The sequence below is a fragment of the Balaenoptera physalus genome (genome assembly GCF_965194825.1).
Source record: "Balaenoptera physalus genome assembly, chromosome: 12".
NCBI classification, from domain to species: domain Eukaryota; kingdom Metazoa; phylum Chordata; class Mammalia; order Artiodactyla; family Balaenopteridae; genus Balaenoptera; species Balaenoptera physalus.
In genome coordinates this window covers 22,881,504-22,895,010 of record NC_138897.1, presented here as the reverse complement: position 1 = coordinate 22,895,010, position 13,507 = coordinate 22,881,504, and the positions used below count along the sequence as shown (strand labels likewise).

General features: G+C 41.8%; 1 pseudogene across 1 annotated transcript; it reads right to left on the bottom strand.

Moving 5' to 3' along the window:
- Positions 1 to 985: 985 nt before the first annotated feature.
- Positions 986 to 13,224, bottom strand: LOC309639417 (phosphatidylinositide phosphatase SAC2 pseudogene; annotated as a pseudogene). Its single transcript has one exon. The product of its transcript is annotated as a phosphatidylinositide phosphatase SAC2 pseudogene (transcript).
- Between the last annotated feature and the right edge of the window lie 283 nt (positions 13,225 to 13,507).

Below are 13,507 nucleotides of genomic sequence, written 5' to 3'. Positions count from 1 at the left end.
TATTACAAACCTAGAGTAATCAAAACAGTATGGTACTGGCACAAAAACAGACATATAGATCAGTGGAACAGGATAGAAAGCCCAGAGATAAACACACACACGTATTGTCACCTTATCTTTGATAACGGAGGCAAGAATATACAATGGAGAAAAGACAGTCTCTTCAATAAGTGGTGCTGGGAAAACTGGACAGGTACATTTAAAAGAATGAACTTAGAACACTCCCTAATACTGTACACAAAAATAAACTCAAAATGGATTAAAGACCTAAATATAAGGCCAGACACTATCAAACTCTTAGAGGAAAACATAGGCAGAACACTCTATGGCATAAATCACAGCAAGATCCTTTATGACCCATTTCCTAGAGAAATGGAAATAAGAACAAAAATAAACAAATGGGACCTAATGAAACTTAAAAGTTTTGCACAGCAAAGTAAGCCATAAACAGGACGAAAGAGAACCCTCAGAATGGGAGAAAACATTTGCCAATGAAGAAACTGACAAAGGATTAATCTCCAAAACATACAATCAGCTCATGCAGCTCAATATCAAAAAAACAAGCAACCCAATCCAAAACTGGGCAGAAGACCTAAATAGACATTTCTCCAAACAAGATATACAGATTGCTAACAAACGCATGAAAGGATGCTTAACATCACTAATCATTAGAGAAATGCAAATCAAAACTACAATGAGATATCACCTCACGACAGTCAGAATGGCCATCATCAAAATATGTACAAACAATAAATGCTGGAGAGGGTGTGGAGAAAAGGGAACCCTCTTGCACTGTTGGTGGGAATGTAAATTGATACAGCCATTATGGAGAACAGTATGAGGTCCTTAAAATTCTAAACATAGAACTACCATACGACCCAGCAATCCCACTACTGGGCATATACCCTGAGAAAACCATAATTCAAAAAGAGTCATGTACCACAATATTCATTGCAGCTCTATTTACAATAGCCAGGACATGGAAGCAACCCAAGTGTCCAACAACAGTTGAATGGATGAAGAAGATGTGGCACATATATACAATGGAATGTTACTCAGCCATAAAAAGAAACAAAATTGAGTTATTTGTAGTGAGGTGGATGGACATAGAGTCTGTCATATAGAGTGAAGTAAGTCAGAAAGAGAAAAAGAAATATTGTATGCTAACACATATATATGGAATCTAAAAGAAAAAAAAATTGGTTATGATGAACCTAGGGGCAGGTCAGGAATAAAGATGCAGATGTAGAGAATGGACTTCAGGACACAGGGAGGGGGAAATGTAAACTGGGACAAAGTGAGAGAGTGGCATGGACATATATACACTACCAAATGTAAAATAGATAGCTAGTGGGAAGCAGCCGCATGGCACAGGGAGATCAGCTCGGTGCTTTGTGTCCACCTAGAGGGTTGGGATAGGGAGTGTGGGAAGGAGACGCAAGAGGGAAGAGAAATGGGGATATGCGTGTATATATATAGCTGACTCACTCTGTTATATAGCAGAAACTAACACACCATTGTAAAACAATTATACTCCAATAAAGATGTTAAAAAAAAAAAAAAAAAAGGTGGCAGAGACATGTAATCTTAGCTCTGCCCAGAAAGAAAAATGGGGACATTTGGAGAACACACGGGAAATCGCGTTTTGGGTATTAGGATAACAGTTTACCCAGAAAAAAACACTAAGAATTACACATAAAAATAGCTAAAAAGACACATTAGCTAAAGACACATTTCTGAACGCAACACTCTAAAATAAGAGACCATATCAGGCATTCTTAAAGATGAAGTGAGGGTTAACAAGGTGAGTGTGGATTTGACCTTGGGAAAGAGGCCTAAATATTTAGGGCCCACATTAGAAGTTTGTCTATGTAATTAACACTTAAATTGAGAGCCAAAGAATAAAACTGCTGGATGCAATAAAAAGACAAGTTTGAAACCTACACTAATAGATAAAGTAATTGGGGCCCAGAAAGGGGAAGTGTTTTTTCCCCCTAGTATCCCAAAATGAGTAAGAGGCAGAACTAAACATAGAACCCAGTTCTGATTCTGGGTCCAGTGGTCTTTATGTCATATAGTAGTATTTGTCTTAATTTACTGATTCTAAAGAAAGTTTGAAAAAGTAGGTTCTCATGTTTTCCAACTATAACAGCTATGGACTCAGACTATGTAAACTTGAAAAAGTTTTTCTTCCAAGTGTTCTTTCTGACTCTGCTCTTTGGCTGAGGACACCATCCAATTTCTAATAGGACTTAGAATTCCTTGCTTATGGCTTCTAAGTATTAATTTGCAGTGTAGATTTTTCCCCTGCATTTTGTTTAATGGATGAATTAGGTTTGATCAACATTCTAGTAATGTCTTATAAAAATATAAGTTTAGAGTACATAATCTGGCAGCTTGTGAGAAAATCATTTTCAGGGGAAATAAATTCATCCCAGTCAGAAGATAGGATTAGTCAGGCTTGACCTGCCAAGTTGAATCAGACAGTTCTATAGCATCAGATGTTCCCGGCATTGACTTTTTAATGAGAAACGGGTCTGTAAGATCTGTTTTACTCCTCTGTAAAATATTTTATGAATTTGAACAAAGCTTTCCATCATTTAGATACTGTCAGGAGCTGGAGATGGGTTAGGCTGAGACCAAGTAAAAATTAGCTTTCGATGGCCTGGCCAGGGGGAACATGTCTAATTTGTTAACGTGCTGACCCTCTTTCTTCCCTAAGCCAAAAGGCTCAAAAGACCATACACTAGTAAATACCTTTTATAAAGAGAAGAAAAAGACCAAAGCAACCCAGCAGAAGCTCTTTGGAAAAAATCTCATAAAGTATGCAGTCCCTCCTGCTGGCGGGGGAGGATTGGGAACAAAGCATCTGGGCCTCTTGGCTTTCATGTCACATCCACAGCTCCAGTCCTTAAATGCAGCTTCGGGGCTTGACAACTAGAGTTGACTAGTTAAGTGGGTCGTAAGTTCCATCTTTAAATCACCCAGCTGTTCTCTTTTCTCAAGAATAAAATCAACCCAGCTGGTAGGTGGGAGTTTCCCACTGTGACCCAGGAAGCCAAGGTCTGGAGACAGGTGTGTAGGGGGAAAGTGGGGGGGGGGGGGGGGGAAGAGGGAGCAGTGAGGGGGAGGCAGGGGCCTAAACCTTCTCCTGGTCTACCGGAGCACTGTGCTGGGGCTGCCTGCTGACAGGGGTGGAGGTGCCCCAAGTCGTTATTTGGAAGGAAGCTTATTTCTTGCTGTGCTCTGCAGTCGGGTAGGAATGGAGGGACGGGGCATAATAGGATCATTGAATGCTAGAGCTGGAAGAGGTCCCATGAACTGAGTCTAATCATTTTGGAGATGATGAAGCGGAGGTCCACAGGGGGACCTGCTTGGCCCATGGACACAATTGGAGCCTAGTTATTCTAACTCCACTGAGATCTCTTCTTTGTCTAATAACTCGCAAGGCAGTATGGGACAGATGCATACAATCCAGACCCTGGCATTAAAGAACCTGCAAGATCACTGGGGAGACAGTATAATAATATAAACAACTTACAATAAATAATGTTGCTAGGCACAGAAGTCCTTATTGCTATACCACCGAATATGCTGAATGCACCTGAACAAGGTACTTAACCTCTCTGTTTCTTGGGTGCTACCTCTGTAAGAAGATATTAAATATTTACATACACACAAACATAGGTAGTAACTAATAGAATTAAATATAAAAATTTAATATTTAGAGAACTTATGCTCATGGCCCTGGGGATGGGGAGAGAAGGTCTACAGTTTACTTTGGAACTTTCCCCAACAGGGTTGTTCACAGATCAGAGAGAACGCTGAGGTTCTACTGTGGCATTTACCCTCTCCTGGCCCTCCCTCAAAACAGGGTCCTTCTCTGACCATCCGTCTTTGGGGTCTTACCTCTGATGTAGCCCCAATGTATTCCTTTGTGATAGACCCCCATACTGCCCTTACCCAAGACCTTGGTGAAGGAGTGTGTATCTCTCACTCTTTGAATCACACAAGGTGACAACATAACTAGTCTACAGAGTGATCGGTGTTAGAAGGTGAGGGTCAGAGATGAAGTGGCTAATCTTCCTTGTCCTCCCCTTTGCAAGGTGACAAGTGATTTAGCGGGTACATTCGTGGTCTAAGCCAAAAAATGAGACAAATGATAGTAACCGAGGACTATGTCTTGAGAACTCTGACAATCCTTTAAGGATTCCTGCATTGATTCAGCGAGTCCCCTTGTCTATATATAAACATTATGCAGACAGGTGTCGAATGGAGCCGGGAAACCTGATTTTATTCTTCCCTTTGCCACAGCTGTGTGATCTTGGTGAGAACTTATATCTCTGATTCCCAGTTTCTTCATCTTTAAAAGGAGACAATTTTTCTTCTCTGTGTGACCTATAAGGTTGTTAAGGGAGCGTTATGAAATAATGTATGTGAAGGCACTGACTATAAAGAATATCACACCTGGGAGAAAAGGAACCCTCCTGCACTGGTGGTGGAAATGTAAATTAGTGCAGCCACTATGGAAAACAGTATGGAGGTTTCTAAGAAACTAAAAGAACTACCATATGACCACCAGTTGCACTCCTGGGTGTGTATCTGAAAAAAGAGAAAAACACTAATTTGAAAAGATACATGGACCCCAGTGTTCATAGCAGCATTATTTACAATTGCCAAGATATGGAAGCAACCTAAGTGTCCATCAACAGATGAATGGATAAAGAAGATGTGCCATTCGCAGCAACCTGGATGGATTTGGAAGGCATTACGCTAAATTAAATAAGCCAGAGAAAGGCAAATACTGTATGATGTCACTTATATGTGGACTCTAAAAAAAAATGCAGTAAGCTAGTTAATATAACAAAAAAGCAGACTCACAGATACAGAGAACAACCGGTGGGGAGAGGGAAGGGGGAAGGGCAATATAGGATTAGGGGATTAAGAGCTACAAACTATTATGTATAAAATAAGCTATACACAGGATATGTTGTACAACATAGGGAATATAGCCAATATTTTATACTAACTACAGACTATAACCTTTAAATATTGTGAATCACGATATTGTACACCTGTAACATATAATGTACAGCAACTATCCTTCATTAAAAAAAGAAAAAGAATGACACATCTAAAGTATCTGTTATCATGAATGTTGGTGAAAGGGAACAAGGCTCACCCAGGGTTAAACTGCGGATGCTGATTGGGAACGTTCACAAAGTAAGCCTGACTGTAACTCGGTAGTGACTTTTCTCAGGTCCATTTTCGGGTGGGGCGTGTCCCTAGAGCCTGCAGTGTGGGCGGGGAAAGCAACCAGATGGGAAGATTGATTGATATTTAGAACTCCCTTTCGTTTTCTCTCTACTCCTCATTCTCCCACCTCCCCTCCTCTACTCACTCATCCCGACCCCTCTCATGTTTTTCCTCTCCTTCCCTCCCTATGTATTCTCCATCAACATCGATCATTGCCCGTATCAAGTTGCCCAGCTGGGCTGCAAAGTAAACCTCAGATGGATGTACCTCTGTCTCCCTGCACACGTGCTAGGAAAGAGCTGTGCACCACGGGGCAGGGGGCAGACTGCGACTGACCTGCTGCCCCGTGCTCACGAGTCCAATCTCCTCTCTGTGTCCCACACACACTGCCCTCCTCTGATCGTAGCACATGAATTGGGGCCACGAGCCAGCTATGCATTTGGAGGAACAGCTGGCCCAAGCCTGCACTTGCCCGGATGCTACGACTGTGAAAGGATGTCTGAACTTCCCTTTCCAATGGAGGGCTTGACCCACGCGTGGTTTCTCTGGACAGCCCACCTTCTGACCAAAGCAATCAAAACCTGTGAAAGGCTAAAAAGGCTATTTTGAGGACTTGACCAGTAACCCCAGGCCTCCAGCCACAGAAGTGGTGGCAGAGAACCGCTGAAGTTGAAGTTCGAGGAATATACTCCCTGGCTGTTGAATACAGGACACAGAAACAGTCCTTCACAGGGAGAGGCATGACGGCTAGTCATGGTGTTTTGATGAAGAACAGCTACGGGGGCATCCGAGGCTCTGCGGGACCCTTGCAGAGTAACTATTTTCAGGTGTGTTCTCATGCAGAAAGAAGCAAAGGAGAACGTCTTTGACTTCTGCTTCTGGCAGGCAAACTGGCTGCAATCAGGCGGGCCTCAGTTCTGCAACCGTCTTCCCTCCTAAACTTGAACTTCCATTTCAGCACAGTTCTGCCTGAGGATCACCTATTCAAACCAAAACAAACCTCTAAACAAAACCAAAACAGACAAAAACCAAACAGCAGACAAAACCTAACTTGGTATTTCAACCTAGCGTTTTCAGGTTATTGCTTCATTCGTCAAAGCATTTATTCTTTGTCCATCACATATTTGAGTTTTAAGATGTGCTGGGTACAGCGTAAATAAACCAATACCTCTTGTCCCTGGTCTCACAGAGAGTACAGCACGGGGGCCGGGGATGGGGGAAGCACATACGTAGTTCAGTGGACACTCAAGTGAGAATCCACATCTCAACACGTCGGGTGAAGTCACTCTGATTTGGGGCAGGGATCAGTTGTAGGAAACACATTTGAAATATGCAGTGTGTTACACTCAAATCTTAGGACTAATAGGTTGCCCCCTGCAAGGAGACTCTTTGAATCTGCTTTAATCAATGGATAAACTACTTGTAACTAGTTCATCTAGTTACAGGGCATGTTACAGGAATGAAAGTCCCAGGGCCTTGACAAGCCACCCTCCCAGGGTCTTGACAAGCCACCATTTCTGAGAATGGGTTTAGAACCTTTCAATTGAAGGCGTGGGGTTTGAGTGGCAGGGTGCTGCTTTCAGGGGAAGTGCTTTGTGAGAGGGGGAGGAGTGTGGCATTGGCCCCAGCACTAGCAAAGCAGGAGGCAAACGTGTGCATCAGGGTTTGCACGTTAGGCAGGAAGCAGATGGTCCTGAGGAGTCCTGCCTCGTGATTCTCTGAGCTGGCTACAAACCCAATTATAGCAAGTAAACCACTCTGCTTATGAGGACGGCTCCTGTAGCTGCGGTGCACCCAGCCCCAGTACTGATCGGACAGAAGTGCCAATGAATCCTCTCTCACTTGGGAAAAGTTCGCTCAAGTCATCTGCCTCATGGCTAGATCCGATCACATACATTTCCCTGAACTCTAAGGGCATCAGCTATCTGGAGGCAAATCAAGTTGTTACAGCTTTAGAACAGAGAGAGGAGAGCTGAGATCAAGAAGTTACCGAAGTCTTTGGGGCAGTGGTCATCACCCTTTCTCCACCAAGGGAGAAACTTTTTCTTTCTCTTGCTCGTGTTCTAGCCCTGGGGGCAGCATTCTTGTGCTCTGCGTGCCCACAGTGGGTCCATGGGGATAATCAGCTTCCAGGCCCTGCCCTGTACCAGACTGAAGGTGTGTGAGGCCCTGAGGATGGCCGACTTCCTATAGCTTCTCAACTCCTGACGGCTGCAAGTGCCTGTACAGCGGCCCGTTGGTGGGTGAAAGGCTTCCTACCATGTTTCTCTCGGCCCAGCATTTTACACAGTGAAATCAGACTCAAGGGATGCTCACTGCAGCTTTGCACATGAAACACAGTTGCAGGACACGGAAGAGAGAAGGAACGCTTCCCTCTCACGTTGGAAAGCAGAGAGAAGCTGATTATCTGAATGCGCACGGGCTTCATGTGTGGAACTCTGAGTGAAGCACTGTCCGTGCCGCCAGGCCCAGGGCAATCCCCCAGTTGGCTGATTCCTAGGGATGGAGGCTTTTGCTGGCTACAGACCTCCCATCTGGCCTCTGGAGCAATTTCAACAGCATCACTTATAAGTTATGCTTACTAGGATATGGCAAGAAGGGATTTCTGCTAGTCTGAGCCATGGCTGCAGCCAGGACCCACACCTAAGGCCATGCCTCTCACTACGCACAGCTGCGCAGAGCTCCCGCTCTGAGAAGCAACAGCAGGAACCCGGACAGATGCTCAGTGTGATCTCAAGAGTAGGGAATGGAAGAGAAGATCAATTTAAAGACGCGTGAACAAGGGGTGTGTCTGCAGCCATCCTGCTGCAAACTCCAGCAGCAGCCTGCCTAGCCTCACTCCAGAATTAGGGGGCATGAGATGCTCTTTGTGATCGGAGTGGGGAGGCATTGGTTAGAGCCCACGTCTTCAGGTGCCGTGTCCCATGCCTGACTTTGCTGTCTACTCTCATAGGTACTCATTTCAGTTCAAGAAGCATTATTTAGGACCAACGATGTCCTGAGAACTGTGCTGGGTGATGAACAGGCCATCCTCCCTGACAACAGGAACCAACAGTCCATCACTTCCTTGCTTCTACATCAAAGAGGCCATATTCGGAGATTGATTTTTGTCCTAGAAAGATGTTCGTGACAGTTTCCTTACTGGGAAATCCAAGGTGGTCTTGGCATTAATACAAGCTCTTTTGTCTCTTGCCTATCCTTTTCTGCCCAAGTGATTTCTGTGCTTATTATTATTTTTTTTATTATTTTGTAATTTTTTCTGCCTAACCAGTTTCTATGATTTAAAAAGATATTTATCTATTTATTTATTTTACTGTCCAACCAGAAATTTGACCACAAAGTTTCCCTTGACTCTTAGTCTTTATATCCTGATTTATGTTGGTTCACTTGTTTTCACTGCTGTTCCTAAAATTTTACTTAGGTCATTATTTCAAATAATAAAGGTAAAAAAATTATTCCTGACAGACAGGAGCATAGAAAGGACACATGTGCTATCAAATATTAATGTTGACCATATTTGCTTCAGCTGTTTTTAAAAAGAGATGAAATGTTACAGAGTCGAGCCTCTGTGCCTCCACCTAAATTGTGAACTCCTGCTTGCCTTGAAGACTGACCTATAACTCATAAAATGAGGAATAGCAGAATGGTCCTTTGCCTCCTCAACAGGGAGTCAAGAATCTTTATCCAGCTAATCTAAGGGTTCTTGATTCTGCTCTCAAGGCATTTCCCTCTTGTTGTCCTTTGACAGCTGTGCTTTGAGAGGAGCAAAGACGAGGACACCAGTTCTTTAAGAAGAACAGAATACATTTCTAAAGACAGCTTCTTCAATAAGTGGTGCTGGGAAAACTGGACAGCTACATGTAAAAGAATGAAATTAGAACACTCCCTAACACCATACACAAAAATAAACTCCAAATGGATTAAAGACTTAAATGTAAGACCAGACACCATAAGAGAGAGGAAAATATAGGAAAAACACTCTTTGACATAAATCACAGCAAGATCTTTTTTGACCCACCTGCTAGAGTAATGGAAATAAAAACAAAAATAAACAAATGGGACTTAATTAAACTTAAAAGCTTTTGCACAGCAAAGGAAACCATAAACAAGACAAAAAGACAACCCTCAGAATGGGAGAAAATATTTGCAAATGAAACAACAGACAAAGGATTAATCTCCAAAATATGCAAACAGCTCATGGAACTCAATATCAAAACAACAAACAATCTGGTTGAAAAATGGGCAGAAGACCTAAATAGATATCTCACCAAGGAAGACTTACAGATGGCCAAGAGGCACATGAAAAGATGCTCAACATCACTAATTATTAGAGAAATGCAAATCAAAACTACAAGGAGGTATCACCTCATGACAGTCAGAATGGCCATTATCAAAAAATCTAGAAACAATAAATGCTGGAAAGGGTGTGGTAAAAAGGGAACCCTCCTGCACTGTTGGTGGGAATGTAAATTGATACAACCACTATGGAAAACAACATGGAGGTTCCTTAAAAAACTAAAAATAGAACTACCATTTGACCCAGCAATCCCACTACTGGGATATACCCTGAGAAAACCATAATTCAAAAAGAGGCATGTACCACAATGTCCATTGCAGCACTATTTACAATAGCCAGGACATGGAAGCAACCGAAGTGTCCATCAACAGATGAATGGATAAAGAAGATGTGACACATATATACAATGGAATATTACTCAGCCATAAAAAGAAACGAAATTGAGTTATTTGTAGTGAGGTGGATGGACCTAGAGTCTGTCATACAGAGTGAAGTCAGAAAGAGAAAAACAAATACTGTATGCTAACGCATATATGTGGAATCTAAAAAAAAAAAAAAAATGGTACTGATGAACCTAGTTTCAGGGCAGGAATAAAGATGTAGACATAGAGAATGTACTTGAGGACATGGAGTGGTAGGGGGAAGCTGGGGCGAAGTGAGAGTAGCACTGACATATATACACTACCGAATGTAAAATAGTTAGCTAGTGGGAAGCAGCAGCATAGCACAGGGAGATCAGTTTGGTGTTTTGTGATGATCTAGAAGTGTGGGATAGGGAGGGTGGGAGGGAGACGCAAGAGGGAGGGCACATGGGGACATGTGTATGCATATGGCTGATTCACTTTGTTGTACAACAGAAACTAACACAGTATTGTGAAGCAATTATACTCCAATAAAGAGCTATTAAAGAAAAAAAAAGAATACATTTGTATAATAATGTTTCACTCCAAATAAGGTGAATGCAGGAAGCAAACTAGTAGTTGAAATATTACTGCCCAGTTTCTTTCTGTTTTTTTTTTTCTTTTTAAATTGTAATGATATTTTGTTTTAAATAGTCACAACATCTGACACTTCAAAAAAAGATACCACTAATAAATAACAAAAGTGGAAATACCAAAGTTACAAAAGACAATGTTTAGCTGAGAATCACTTCAACAGAGTAAGGCTCTAAAGATATCAGACAAACCAATACTTGTTTGGAATAAGGTGTACAACTTTCTTACTGTATAGGCTTACAGACAAGGCCCTGGTTCCACGTGGTCAAGGTTACAGTCATAAAACCTAAAGTTTTAGCACAGTTGTGCTTCAGACTAAATTTTCAACAGTTGTACTTGTCTACACAGGATGTTATGGACTGCCCCCTGCAAAAAATTACAACTTGAAAGACTTCTTTCAAGCATTACTGGTATCCAATATGTGTACATTCTTAACATTTCTGAAAAGAGAGCAAAATTAATAGGTTCTGGTATTCACATCTGACATCTCAGGTTTTATGACTGACAAGTCTTAATGCTCTTAGACTTTGGGGTGTACAAGGTAGCAGTATTTTAAATTTAAGTAGAATGTGGGGAAAATTAGGATCAAATGGGCATTCATTTCTTGACTGTAGTGCCATTAGGCCTCAATTAACTCTTTATAGGGAATGGTTAAGCCATCAAAAACGAAACCAGTAGTTTTTATATTAAAATGCTTCTCCATACTAGTAACACTTTGAAGTCACTGAAAACTAAGTATTTACCTTGAAATGAACTGACAGACAGAACAAAAACAAATTATGAAAAATGCTAATCACCTAAATGGATCCATGTCCACCCTTTGTGTCTACTTCACACATTCTACCCACCCACCCCACTCCAAAAAAGGTTCAGGTTATTACGTCCCAAAGTAATCTATTCCTGACTTACTTTTAAAGAGACAAACTGCTCTGTAGTGTATAAGCTACTTAGGTCTACACATTCTAGAATGATGCACTTCCATTGTCCTAGCTCTCAAATTTGGAAATCTCCTCAGGTTCAGTCTCCTTTTAAAAACCTTTCCAAATAAACATAATTAGAATTTGTGATCTCTAGATTCAAAGACAGTACAGGTTATATGACACCTCCTTTTTTTTTGGATTAAATAAAAGCCACAGGATTCTGAGTGGCTAAAAACTAAATCTGAATTATTTGTGTCTGCATTGAGTAAACATATTTTTAAGTTCATTCTGCTGGACCTCATTAACTACTTCAGGTTCTGCAGGGCTCTTCTGAACCTTTGCCATGGCAAAGCTTATCCCCTGGGTTAATCCAGCTTGGGTAATATTAGCAACCTGGACTGTGGAACTTCGAATCTTTGCAAAGGGAAAGACTGCTCTGCTGCTACAGCTCGCTGAAGGAGAAGGAGTTACGTGAAGCCCTCTCTCAAGTTCAAGTGTGCCAGATTCGGAGCCGGGGGTCTTTTGAGATACAACTGAATGCACTGGTTCACCCGACAAAAGCTGTGGGCCTGTTGCAGAAAAAGACACATCTAATTGAGATGGTTGAGAAGGTATCCGTTCCGTTGATTCAAATTGAATTTTTTCGTTAGAAACTTGATTGGTCATTTGATTTCCTTCCTCACTAGCCTGAGAAACAGACCTGGTTTCTGATAGCTGGGTCATTTTGTTTTGTGCATCTTGAACAAATCTGTGGCAATAAATATCCACGGGCTTGGCAAAGCCAGTCAATGTCGTTTATGTTGTCAGCAGAAGGACTTTTCTTCAGAGAAGACTCATAGCCTTTTCCAAGCCCACTTTCATGAGCAATTGTAACCTCTGAAGGAACATGAATGCTAAAAACAGTGTTGCTAATAGACTGGGATCGACTGCCTAATCGACGTATTGAAGCAATAACACCACAGCTAGGAAGCACATAGTCTACTGGCCCTGCATTCTCTAAAGAGTTAGCTAGCTGCCTGTCTTCATCAGACTTGGAATTTGTAAGGAATTCATCAGAGAGGTATAAGTCATTATCTGAAGACATTTCCCCATCTGACTGCCCGGGCTTTATTATCCATCATACTAGTGTTTTCCATGGTTTCAAGACAACTATCTGATTCCCAAAGATTTACTTTAAGTTTGGCTTTAGAGAGTTAACTTTCATTTCAGGTTTTGTAAAGTTCCCTAGCTTTCGTAGATTGCCAATATTTATATTGGATTTGGTCTGTTTCACTTTTTGATTTAGAGATGAAAATTTGCTCATTAAGTTTTTTTTTCCCTGGGCCAAAGAGCCTTGGTTTTGAGATCTGATGCCAATGATGTCTTCATGAGGCTTACTGCTCTTCCTCTCAAGCTTTCTCTCTGTTTTAGGTACATCTAATCCCATGGCTTGCTTGGTGATCTGCAGCATCTCTGCAGTGCACTGAAGGGTATCTTTTCCATCCTCTACTGGACTGCGCACTACAGCTCTCAGGGTGTGGAAATAGCCACTTGCTTCTTTATATCTGTAGTGAAGTCGCATGCAGGAGAACCTTGCCTTACCAAAAAGAGTGGGTTCAGGACCTATTTCAATTTTTTCCAGGTCTTCTGGACCTAGTCGTTGATACTGGTTTACTTTGTCAACTTCATCCTCATAGTAGGCTACGTAGTAGGCAGAGTTAGAAAGCAGCAACAGCATATCCACATCTCTGTGAGAAGCATCAATGAGGGTGCACTCTTAAAACTGCTGCTTGAGCCAAGCTATAAAAATTACCTCACGACACGTATTTTAATATGAAATAAATTCTAAACCTACTAATTAGTGTTACTTTATCCTAGCTTCTACTTTGACATTAATATTTGCATCGGTCAAACATGATCTCAGTCAAAAGCATTTTGTCCAGAACGAAAAGCACTTGGCACGTAACAGGCAGTCGAGAACAATCTCAGCCCTCCCTTCCCCGCCCCGCATCTTTACCAAAGTATAAGCTGCAGTAAATAGTTAATTTCCCTCCCCGCCA